The sequence below is a fragment of the Mycteria americana genome, chromosome 7 (assembly GCF_035582795.1).
Source record: "Mycteria americana isolate JAX WOST 10 ecotype Jacksonville Zoo and Gardens chromosome 7, USCA_MyAme_1.0, whole genome shotgun sequence".
NCBI classification, from domain to species: Eukaryota; Metazoa; Chordata; class Aves; order Ciconiiformes; family Ciconiidae; genus Mycteria; species Mycteria americana.
Window position 1 is genome coordinate 34421098 of NC_134371.1, and position 12016 is coordinate 34433113.

Below are 12016 nucleotides of genomic sequence, written 5' to 3' on the forward strand. Positions count from 1 at the left end.
GTGTGGTTCTGTTCCTGCATCCAACCCACCCATAACTCCCTGGTAACACTTGTATTTCAAAACTGTAAGAATCTTTTTGTGGTGGGTTAGCCTTGACTAAGAGCCAAGCTACTGCTTAGCTGCTCGTTCATTCTCGCCTCTCAATGGGACAAGGGGAGAAAAATAGGAAGAACAGGGATGTGAAAGCTCATGGGTTGAGATCAAGACAAGAAGATCACTTACCAATTACCATCACAGGCAAAACAGACTCAACTTGGGGAAATTAACTTATTATCAATGAAAGTAGATTTGGGTGGTAATGAAGACAGAATTAAAACACCACCTTCCCCACCCCCCTTTACTCAGGCTCAACTTCACTCCTTCACTCCTGACTCTTCTCCATCCTAAGCAGTGCAGGGAGGAATGGGGGGTTATGGTCAGTCCACAACAGCTCTCCTCTGCCCTCCCTTCCTCCTCACACTTTCCCCCTGTTTTAGCGTGGTTCCTTCCCACAGGCTGCAGTCCTTCAAGATGAAACTGCTCCTATGTGGTCTCTCCCACAGGCTGCAGGGGAATCCTTGCTCCTGCACACCTGTAGTGCCTCCTCCCTTCCTTCTTCTCTCACCTTGGTGCTCGCAGAGCTGTTTCTTATACTTCCCCCCCACCCTTCTCCTGTGCCTGGATGGTATTTTTGCCACACAGGCAAATATGTCTCTTATAGAGACCCCTTGCTGTGGCAATGATGTGAGAAGTATACCTGTTAGCCAAAGAATAAGAAAAAGACAGTAGGTGTAGGCTGACAGTGGAGAAAGTGTAAGAGCAAGTTGTGAAAGAATATGTTCCATTTTCTGTTCAGCTTTTAAATATTCAGGTCAGATACATAGCTAATTTATAGGTGATGGTTGTATACAACTGATATATACAAGATGATATATGCAATTGTCCATTTATTACTAAGAACCTTTTGTGGAAGAATTAATGGATAAATTAAAGACAAGCTTTGCTGATGATGTCATTTGAATTTCCTCCTCACATATACACTGTGTTTATGAAAAATGGGCAGATACAATGGTGACCTTCAAAATGATGTATTAATGTTTTGTTTGATTTGCCATCTTTCATTACATGGTGGTAAAATGTCCTCCAGTGCCAGCTTGTCATTTTTTCTTATTAATTTAAGCATCCACAGACTGAAGTGGCATTCTCCACCTAAATCACTACATTTAGTAAACAGACAGGTTGGGATTAAAGAGAGACATGGGGTTTCTAGAATAGTGTGATTCTCATTGGAATGTGAGTGCTTACCTCTCCAAGACTTCTTTCAAAAAACTAATAAAGTGTTTTGAAGGTATCTGAGAACTGCATATTCTCCTGGATTAGGGTTTACTCTTTGTTTACAAAAGATGTAAATGATGATTGCTAAGTCTTTCTGCATGGAGAATAAGCAGAAGTGCTGTAAATGTGGCAGCAAACATTTTAAACCAGTTTTATTGAGAATGGAAAACTACAATGGTAATCTGTCCAATTTCCAAAATACTACATTTCACAAAGACATAATTCTGCTGTCAGATGGAGAAACAATTAATGCACACATTCTGTTTCAGGTACTGAGCTTGAATTTTATATTTCAGAAAATCTCTAAAGAGATAAGTAGGAGTCATTCATCCATGCAGGTAGGATAAGGGACAAAGAGAGAACAATCTCCATCATTGAGACTTTTGCCTTCCATTGGTTTTAAACTGAAAGATGGTAGATTTAAATTGGACAGATGGAAGAAATTGGTGAGTGTGTGAGACATTGGAACAGGTTTCCGAGGGAAATTGTGGATGCCCAACTTGTGGAAGTTGTGGATGCCCTGCATCCACCCTGCATCAGTTGTGCCTGAACATTGGAATTGTTCAGGGTCAGGCTGGATGCGGCTTTGAGCAACCTGATCTAGTGGCAGGGCAGTTGGACTAGATGATCTTTGAAGGTCCCTTCCAACTCAAACCATTCTATGATTCTACGAAAATATCTACCTCAAGAAATACAATTAACCAGGAGGCTGGACTAGATGACATCCTGAGGTCCTTTTCAACCTGAATTTTTGTCTTATGCCTATGAAATGGAGGACATTGTCATATAGTATTCGTACACCAAAATGAAAAAAAACAAAACACCAAAAAAACCCCAAAACCCCCCACAAACCAAAACCAACCAACCAACCAACCAAACCCAATGCTCTTTATCTAGCATCTAGCTAAGACAGTGTATATTCAAGACATGGGCAATAATTTTTGGAAAATATAGAGGGGAAAATCCCTGAACATTTAATTCTACTTCTGTTGTAACTCTACTCACGATAAAAGAGATGACAGCTTCAACTGATCCCAAAATCACTTTTCAGTGGGCAAAAATAACTTTTCAGTGATTCAAAGTTTTTTCAAGTTTCTCCACAGAGCTCCAAGTACCCAGTCCCAAAAGGGGCTGGTCACTTTCCCTTACCACTGTTCGCGTTTGGAACACTGACTCTTAAAAGGTGAACATCTGGGATATTCAGCTGATGTGTTCTGTTTCATTTCTGTCAAAACTGCATGTCTGGGTAAGTCTACATGTCTGTATAGGCCTTTCTCTTTACAGTCAGATCCTCAGCTGCTGCATGTTGGCATAGCTCAAACAAAATGACTACCCTGATAGGTAACCGCTGAAGTTCTAGCCCACAGCCTGTATTCTATAATATTTTGGGATAAGGAATCAGATATAAACTAAACAAGCGGTGAAGAAAATTTCACAGTATTATTAGTAGGAGAACAAGCAATTGATGTTTTTAAATAAGTTGTTCCATCAAACTATATTTGTACAAGTTTGTTTCTTTCTATTTTGCTACAAGATCATTGATTAAGGATGTTGTCATTGCCAGCGTAAGTCCTTTGAAACAAAGGATGATTGTGCTGTAGGAGTGTGGGTGAATCAAACTCTAAATTAAACTAATATTTGAGTCTGTCAACAAGCAGCTGGAGCAGCTTTTCTGCAAGGGAAGGAGACCCAGCATTGGTTCTCATATGAAGGCCATCAGTGCAGTGCCCCCTGGACCAGGGTACAGTACCACCAAGCCCAAGTGAGCAGAGCAGGTCCAGTGACAATAAACATAGTTACCCAAGAGTCCAGAACAGCAGACAAGTCTGTAGTGATAGTGCATGTCCAGGACTAAGCTAGCAAGTCAAAGTAAGCAAGTGAAGCTCATCCTACAGAGTAGCTCAGGCAAGGACCAAGGTCAATGATCTGAGTTTGAACATGGCTCCTGAGTCAAGGGCAGAAGCCTGAGATGAGGCTTCTCCCAGCAAATTCTCAGGCAGTTATTCTCACTGAAGCCTGATGCAAAGTTATTTAGCCAAAGCGACACCTGAGACACCTACAAATTTATAAGTTAGAAATTAGTTAGGATATAATTAATATTAATTCTTCTTAAACCCTAATATGTATACTAAAATAGTGTACCTAGCAACAGTGCAACAGTATTCAGTTTACCATTTGGTAACACTGTGATGGCACAGTCATTTCCAATGTCTAAGAGATTTACATAAGTATATGAGCAATGTGAAAGAGCAGACACAATGGGGCAGACAGAGATGCCTGTGGTTGCACATAGAAAGCATCCCAGTGATAGAAGAATGAATAGTAACATAAGCACAATACTCTAAATGGGCAGGACATTCTGCCAAATACACAAGAAGACTGACTGATGAAAACAAAACCAGCAGATGGGATTCCCTTTTGGGGAGGCGGGAAGTGTGGGCATGAGAAGTATAAAACACTAAGGATGACTAAGGAAAGATGTATGAGAAAGACCAGACTGCGTGGTATCCAACCTGTCTCATCAGAAGCTCACAAGCCTGATCACCTTGACCTCAATGACTAATAGCATCAAGGACCACCGCCACCAGTGCAAACTATATGGCAGCATCTCTACAGTATTGTATATTCACTGTAACCATTTCTTACATGTAGTGATAAGGTGTAAGAACAAATTATTAACATGAAGTGTGTGGTTAATGAATTAGTTTAGTAAAGTTTAATTCTACAATTTAAAGCCGGCTTAACATATATCACCCTCCTAAATGCTCCCATAACAGCAATCTATGTGCATGCATTCAGTTGCAACAGTTACACAGCTGCACCATATCAGAGCCGACCTTGAACACTACAGTGAAGCCCTTAGGAGAGAGTGAGGGGAAGATGTTGCAGAACTTGTTGGTGCACTCACAGACCTGACACAAAAGAGTGCGTAGGATCATGTTCAGTAAGTATTTTTTCCTACTCAGTTCTTATAGCCTCTGTTTCTGGCACCTCTTTTGTCATTTCCACCTTATCACTGCCTACAGGCTCCTGAGGTTATTTCAGGTTAAAAAGGCTGGTTCTTGATTTCTGGCTAAGACCTTCCAAAAATTCAGCAGGCAAATTACAATCAGGAATCTCTTTTTGGTCACCATGCTTCCTTTTTGTTACTCTGATTCATTGTGCTTAGTCAATTCAAATGTCATCCAGCTGAACAATATGTTTGGTGTATCAAGTGAGTCTTTGTTATTACTGCTGTAATGGAAATATTGCCTGAATTCTGCAAGCACAGCTTTTGAGTCTAATGTATTTATTATGGAAAAAAAAAGGTATTTGCAGAATAATTGGGATGGTGGTAACACATTAAAGTGCAGTTTGAACCTGAATTTATCTCCTTTTGTAATTTCAAAGATATCAGATAAAATGGCATCATATGAAGTCTTAAGGGAAATCCTGACATTATGATCCCAAATGCTCTTTTTGGAATAACTGAGTCTAGAGACATAATATTAATATAAGAAAACTCATGCTGACTGTTAGAAGCACATTTTTTTTTAATATATGCATGAATCTGTAATTTTAAAGATGTAATCATTAAATTACTATGAATATGTGTCCTGGGTGGTAATAGTTACCTAAAGAAAACATGCCATAACATTTCTTTTTGTTCATTATAGTCTATGAAAGACAGCAATTCATACAGACAGGAGGAAGGAAGGAGGAGATTAGCTATTAAAGTTGCTGCAAGTAACTTCAGAACACTAAAAACAAAAGTTAGCTGTCAATTAAATTGTGTGATTTTGTGTCTCCTGGAGAAAGATATATGTTTAAAATAATCCTACTTGTTACTCTTTCTGCCATGTTATCATGTGCTGTAAAAGACAGTGTAACTGAATAGAAATTATAAAGTAATGCTATCTAGAGATGATCACAGCTTTAGATATCCCTTTATGTTAATGAAGGATGCATTCAGAAGGAGAAAGATCATGTTTATAAGTAGCTAGTCTTCATAGTAGTCACTGACCCAGAAATTATGCCCAAACATTTCCTTTTTTTTTTCTTTTTTTTTTTAACCCTGAAACCACTACTGCAGCACATGTTGACAGTATAGGCATTTAGAGTCACTACTTCTCAAAAAAAAAGCCCTTTCAAATATAGAATTTCTATGACATCTAAAATGTCTGTGAGGACAGGTAAGCAGTGGCACAGGCTGCCCAGGTTGATGACAAAATGACTGGTAGATGAGGGAAGAGCAGTGGATATTGTCTGCCTAGACTTCAGTAAGTCTTTTGATGCTCTCTCCCATTAAGATTTTTATAGAGAAGCTGATGAAGTATGGGTGAGATAAGTAGACACTGAGGTGAACTGAAAACTGGCTAAATGGCTGAGCTCAGAGGATGTGATCAGTGGCACAAAGTCTATTTGGAGGCCTGTCACTATTGGTGTACCCCAGGGGGCAATACTGTGTCCAGTCCTGTTTAACATCTTCATTAATGAGCGGGAAGATGGGACAATGTACTCTCAGCAAGTTTGCAGATGATACAAAACTGCGAGGACTGGCTGATATGCCAGAAGGTTGTGCTGCCATCCAGAGGGACCTCAACAGGCTGGAGAAATGGGCTGACAAAAACCTCATGCAGTTCAACAAAGAGAAGTGCCAAGTCTTGCACCTGGGAAGGAACAACCCCAGGCACTAATATATGCTGGGGGCCACCCAGCTGGAAAGCAGCTTTCCAGCTGCTTTCTGGAAAAGGACTTGGGGGTCCTGGTGGACACCAGGTTGACTGTGAGCCAGCAATGTGCCCTTGCAGCAAAGAAGGCTGATGGTATTCTGGGCTACATTAGAAGTGTTGCCAGCAGGTCAACAGAGGAAATCCTTCTGCTCTTCTCAGCACTGGTGAGGCCACACCTAGAGTACAGTGCCCAGTTCTGGGCTCACCAGTACAAGGACCAGTACATGGACATGTCTCAAGAGAGTCCAACAAAGACTCTCTCAAGAGAGTCCAACAAAGGGCCACAAAGATTATGATGGGTTTGGAGCATCTCTCCTATGAGGAAAGGCTGAGAGACATAGGACTGTTCAGCCTGGAGAAGAGAAGGCTCAGAAGGACCTTACCGATGTATAGAAATTCCTGAAGGGAGAGTGCAAAGAAGACAGAGCCAGGCTCTTTTCATTGGCGTCCAGTGACAGGACCAGAGGCAGTGGGCACAAACTGAAACACAGCAGGTTCCTTCTCAACATCAGGAAACACTATTTTACTGTGAGGGTGAATGAGCACTGACACAGGTTGCCCAGGGAGGTAGTGGAGTCTCCATCCTTGGGGATATTTGAAAGACATCTGCACACAGTCCTGGGCATCTGTATCTAGGTGGCCCTGCTTGAGCAGGGGGGTTAGATCAGATGACCTCCAGAGGTCCCTTCCAGCCTCAGCCTTCAGAGATTCTGTGATTCTGTTGCACTGTTTCCACCCTTGGAGCTTCTTGAGATCTGACTGGAGCAAGCTCTGATCAGCATGGTCTGACCTCAGAGCTGCCCCTGCTTTGAGCAGGAGATTGGACTAGATACCTTCTGAGGTCCCTTACCTAATTCATGAAGAAATGAAAAAATATTTGATTTTAATAAAAAAAATTAAAATAAAATAAATATATATACTAATCTGTGAAAACGTGTCTGATGATAAGACCCGTATACTATAGGGTGTGTAAAACTTCCTTCTTCATTTTACAAATAATCAGCCAACACTGAATAATTCATCTGCTCTTTGTTTCCCTTTAACCGCTTTCAAATCCTCAATGCAACTCCAGCATTGCCCAAGATTTTTAAAATATATTAAAAAAAATTTATGTTGCTCAAAATTCAAAACATCACTTTCCTTCTTCCTAAATGCTAATAAGGATTTTAGCATACACAAAACTGAGTATTGCATTTGTGACTGAATTACAGTGTGAAATTTAATTACTCCTGCTAATTTACAATTCCAATAATTCACTCATTGCTTCCTTTTTCTTTAATATTGAAGCTGTCTCTTTGTAACAAGGTCTTAAAGGAATGAATTACTGTAGATAAATCTATTTTTAAAAAGAGAAAAGAAATTAAATCACAGAAAGTAAAAGATTTTTAAATGAAAGGTTTTAGCTCAGAACTATGAAATAAGTAACTTCCTTATTTTGCAGAACTATGAGGCTTCTGACTTCAATTATGTTTTTCTCAGTGTTAAATTCTGCTACTCATCTGCACTGAAAGTAGAATACTTTTAATTTTAAGGAACCTTCTTTCACAGGTCTGGAATTTCAGCAGTAGAATTTGAAAGCTCCTGTTACTAAAAATATTTTCAAGACCTCCTCTAAATAACATGGCAGTACCTTTGTATAAGAAAAAAAATATATCTTCAGTTATTGGCTTACTCCACTATTATATCAGTGCACTAGGTTAGAAAAAGAATGGTGAGCTGCTGTACAACTGTAGTGAGCTACACCAATTCTTCTGGCTTGTTTTTCCACTCACCACCTATGAGCTAAGTTGAAAAGCATATTGTATTGCTTAAAACATAAGCCTTCAGACATATGTCCTCACAGCATAAAATATATTTAGAGTCAGCATTTAATAAATATTTTATTTAATTCCATTCACAGACTGCACAGACCAAACACATTAGTTCATTTAGCTATTGGTCTACAGGGTGACATGGAGCCAATTCAGTGCCTACGATTTGCAAGAAAATGTACAGTCGTTGACTTTTAGTGTAGCTTTAAACGATGAGTGCAAGGTTAGAAAGTCTCTGTAGCTGTGAAATTTATGTTAAAAGGATATCATGGTATTAAGCAATTGGAATTAGAGCTTAAATGTATTCATTACTAATTAGTGTTCATTGCCCAAAAGCTGTGCACTGAAGATGGTGGGAAGACAGTCTGAATGCCTGGAACAGGGAAAAGGAGACCAATAAAATTGGATTTATTTGCAATTTTATGACCTAGTGTCTAGTGACCTTGGTCAAAATATCAAGTCCTGCTGTACTGTTGTCTCTACATCTACTAATAATGCTTGTCACATCTCTAAAAGTCACTAGAAATGTTTGGGGCAGGAAGCAATATGTGGGACAATATGCAAAGGCACAGCAAGTAGAGAATCTGGCTGGAAGGAGGATTACAGCAGTTTTCCACAGCTGATGACACACTACAACAGGCCAGGAAATTATGAGATAGGCTCTTGTAACTACCTGGATACGGAGAGATTCAGTAATGAAATTATAATTATTCCTTTATATATTTTATATATAATATATATATATATATATGTACAGAAAGATATGTAGTGACTAGAAATGACTGTGTCTCTGTTTCCACATCTCAAGCTTGGGGCAGGAGGGATAAGGGGTGGGGGAAAATCTGTAATTTACTTTATATTTCAGCAGTAAGGATTGTGTTGAAATCTGCTGAGAACATGTTTTTTTAATATTTAGAAAAACAAAATTCTCAGGCTAATAAATACAAGTTTAGCTTGTTCTGCCCTTTATTGATTTCTGTTGCAAAGAGAGCAGGAGTTTAGTCAGCAGAAAAATATAATTTTTATTGTGAGAAAATATATACATAAGGAAAAAATCTTTATTGGCAAAATACTACATTATTTTTAAAGTTTTAGTAATAAAGATTGAGACAATCTCTGCTGAACAAAATAAAAATATGCAAGAAGATTTAAGATTAAACTCTATGATTGCAGTGACACAAATGAAACAAAGCTGCATAACATCAGCTGAGGATTGGCTGTTCTGCATATGTTAATGGCAGTTACAGTTCACAGAAATTTGTGTCAGCTACATCCCCTTCGTAGGAGCAGAAGCTTAGCAGCATGTGACATACCCAGGTGTTCAGTCACTCCTGGACATCAGAAAAGCTGAAATGGACAGACATGACACAGGAAAGGAAGAAAGATTGCCAAAATACATTTGAAACTCTCAAGTCTTGCTCAGGTAACTGTGTATCACTTGACAATCACTTTTATGCTTGCGCAAGTGCATAAGCTAGCATGTTCTCATACATTAATGAATATGAAGATGTACAGTGCTAATTTTGGAACAATGTGTATGAACAGAGCAGTACAAGATTATAGCATTAAAGAAACAGGACATTTTCCAGGTGTACTCAGACTACAGACCCACAGCTCTAATGATGTGGAGACAGTCAGTCACCTGAAACTCATCTTACTGTTGATATGGTTGGAGAAGTAAACTTACATGGCAGTTTAGTACCAATTCTTATTTGGCTTGATTTTACCAAATAATGCCTTTTGCAAGACTCATTGTTGAAATAGTATAGTAAAAGAAGCCCCAAATCAACAGAACTATTTTTTCTTTTGTTAAGACTTTTGCTTTTTTTAAAGATTACACAGTGGTGGGCCAGGGCCTTTGAAAACACTAGCTTTTTGATAATTAATGGTATATCAAATTAAAGAAGGTCCAGTGAAGTCAGTATGAAGTAAGATACAATTCAGAGTGATGAGGATATTATAATCTGATATTAAAGCACAGACAGATCTGCAAATAGCATAGAATTGCTTAAAAATAAATTATGTATTTAAAAAAAAGTAATGAATACTGTTATTTAATTATGAACATCACAATAAAGAAGAACTATGAAAAACAGAGAATGCTGGAAGAAGCTATATGATATTCTTGCAACTCTGTAATCTGTTTTGAGAAACAGAACTTGTTTTCCCTTATCAGTGTACTGTTTTAAGAAAATAATAACTTAGGCCAAAAAGTTCATAAGAATCTTGAATCAATGGTAGATTTTAAAAATATGGTTCTAGTGTGGTATCAGTTGCTAATATTTTTGAAGCTAGAATTCAGTCTACTAATTTAGGTAGTTTAAAAACAAATCTTATTTTTCAACTTAAAAGTTAAATCCACACTTCGAATTCCAGAACATACACACATGTACATTGTGGCCTCACATATGCTCTCTGTGCTCTCATTTGTCTTTAAGTGGGCTGAGATTTCTGAAATCAGTAGCAATCTTTTATTATAAGAAACTCATAGGATTTGGCTATATGGAAACACTTATGCAGTTCCTATTTTTTACTATTTTCTGAAATGGCTGCATTTCAGCTGATGTTTAGACCAAAGAGGCAAGCATGATTAAACTTTCAAAGAGCCTTGACAGTGACAAGTGAAAGAGCTTCTTGTAATAGCCCCATGTCTGAAACAGTGAAGGTGAGGATTGTTTAAAAAGAAGCCTTCAGCACTTATCTCAATCCATAACAAATATGAGTTTATGTGCCTCCTTGTATTATGGCAAATTATCAGAACAGAAAAACTGTTTGAGAAGAAACAGGGAAAAAAATCCAATATATTTGTCCTAACAGCTGTAGAATTATCCACCTGATCTGTGGGCACATGCAAAGATTGACACAGACACAACAGAAAGGACAGGAGTTGGGAATCAATTGCTCTGAGAAGTGTGCTTTTCCTCTTCTGTGACCTCCTACTATCTGACTAAGTTGACGTTTACCGCTGGGAAGCAATTAGCATCACTCTGGTATTAGAAGTATTTCCATGCTAATTATTTTCATAGGAGAAATGTCAAAAATTCTGCAATACTCAACACGTTGCTTTTTTGTACTGAAATACATCTAACAGTTTGTTAAAATGGCACTTCAGGGTTTTGGGGAGAAAGTTTCAAAGGCACAAATGAGAGATGGCTGTTACTCTAAAAGTCTCTTTTTTCCCCCCCTTTTTTTAATGCTATTGAAAAATAACATTGTCTCTGGATCAAATAACTTAGTTTTCATTCTGCTATGAGTTCCGTTAAATTCATCTGAACATCCAAGATAAGCATTACTAGACATATTGCTCAAAATGACAATTTTTATTAAGCAAGTAACAGAAGTATGAATGATAATAAAAATTGAGATACTTTCAATTATAAGAAAATTCATTCTTCATTAAGGGTCTACTGATTTTTAATTCCTAACAAATCGCAATTTTATGCTTTGTCAAGAAAAGGTAATACCTTAATACTTAGGTAATTCCAATCTCCTAAAGATGTTGCTATTTCATTTCTCTCCCTTCTCAGCCTCAGATACTAGAAGATCATGTGGGTGATCTTTAAAATTGAGAGCAACCCTTAGGCAATAAATCAACCTAACCAACCTAGTATGGTTCCAAAAGAAACATGTTGGTTGTTCAGGACAATGACCTGACCTTCACAAGTAGGACCTTGAACGTCATCATAAGGGAACAGACTAATAATGGAGTAATAAAACAGCAATAAGAAAATAAATAGACTGATCTTACATTCATACCCCATGCATTTTCCCAAAGTATCTAGTCACTAGTTGTATGAAAGAAGTAAGACTGTGCTTACTTTTTTTCTCTTACATTTTATCTTCTGTGTTTACTTTCAGTCCAGTATTAATGGGTTGGTCCCTTGCTTTTTGTCCTGTTAGGGCTTTTCTTTGTTCCAGGTAAAAAAGCCATGGTAAAGTCAAATGAACTTGCGCAGATTATCTTCAAAGGTCTGGGATGACTGCAGAAGCATCACTGTAAATTTTCAATTTTTGTGATGACATGTCTTAGAAGTCACAGTAATTCATTGTTCCCTTTTGGACCCAGAAGCCTTTCCTCAGGCCATAGACATCCTCACTTCTGTTCTGACAGAAAATCTAGGGAAGTGTCTAGTATTACACCACGACCAGTACTCTGCCTGATCTCTTATGCCTCTGTTA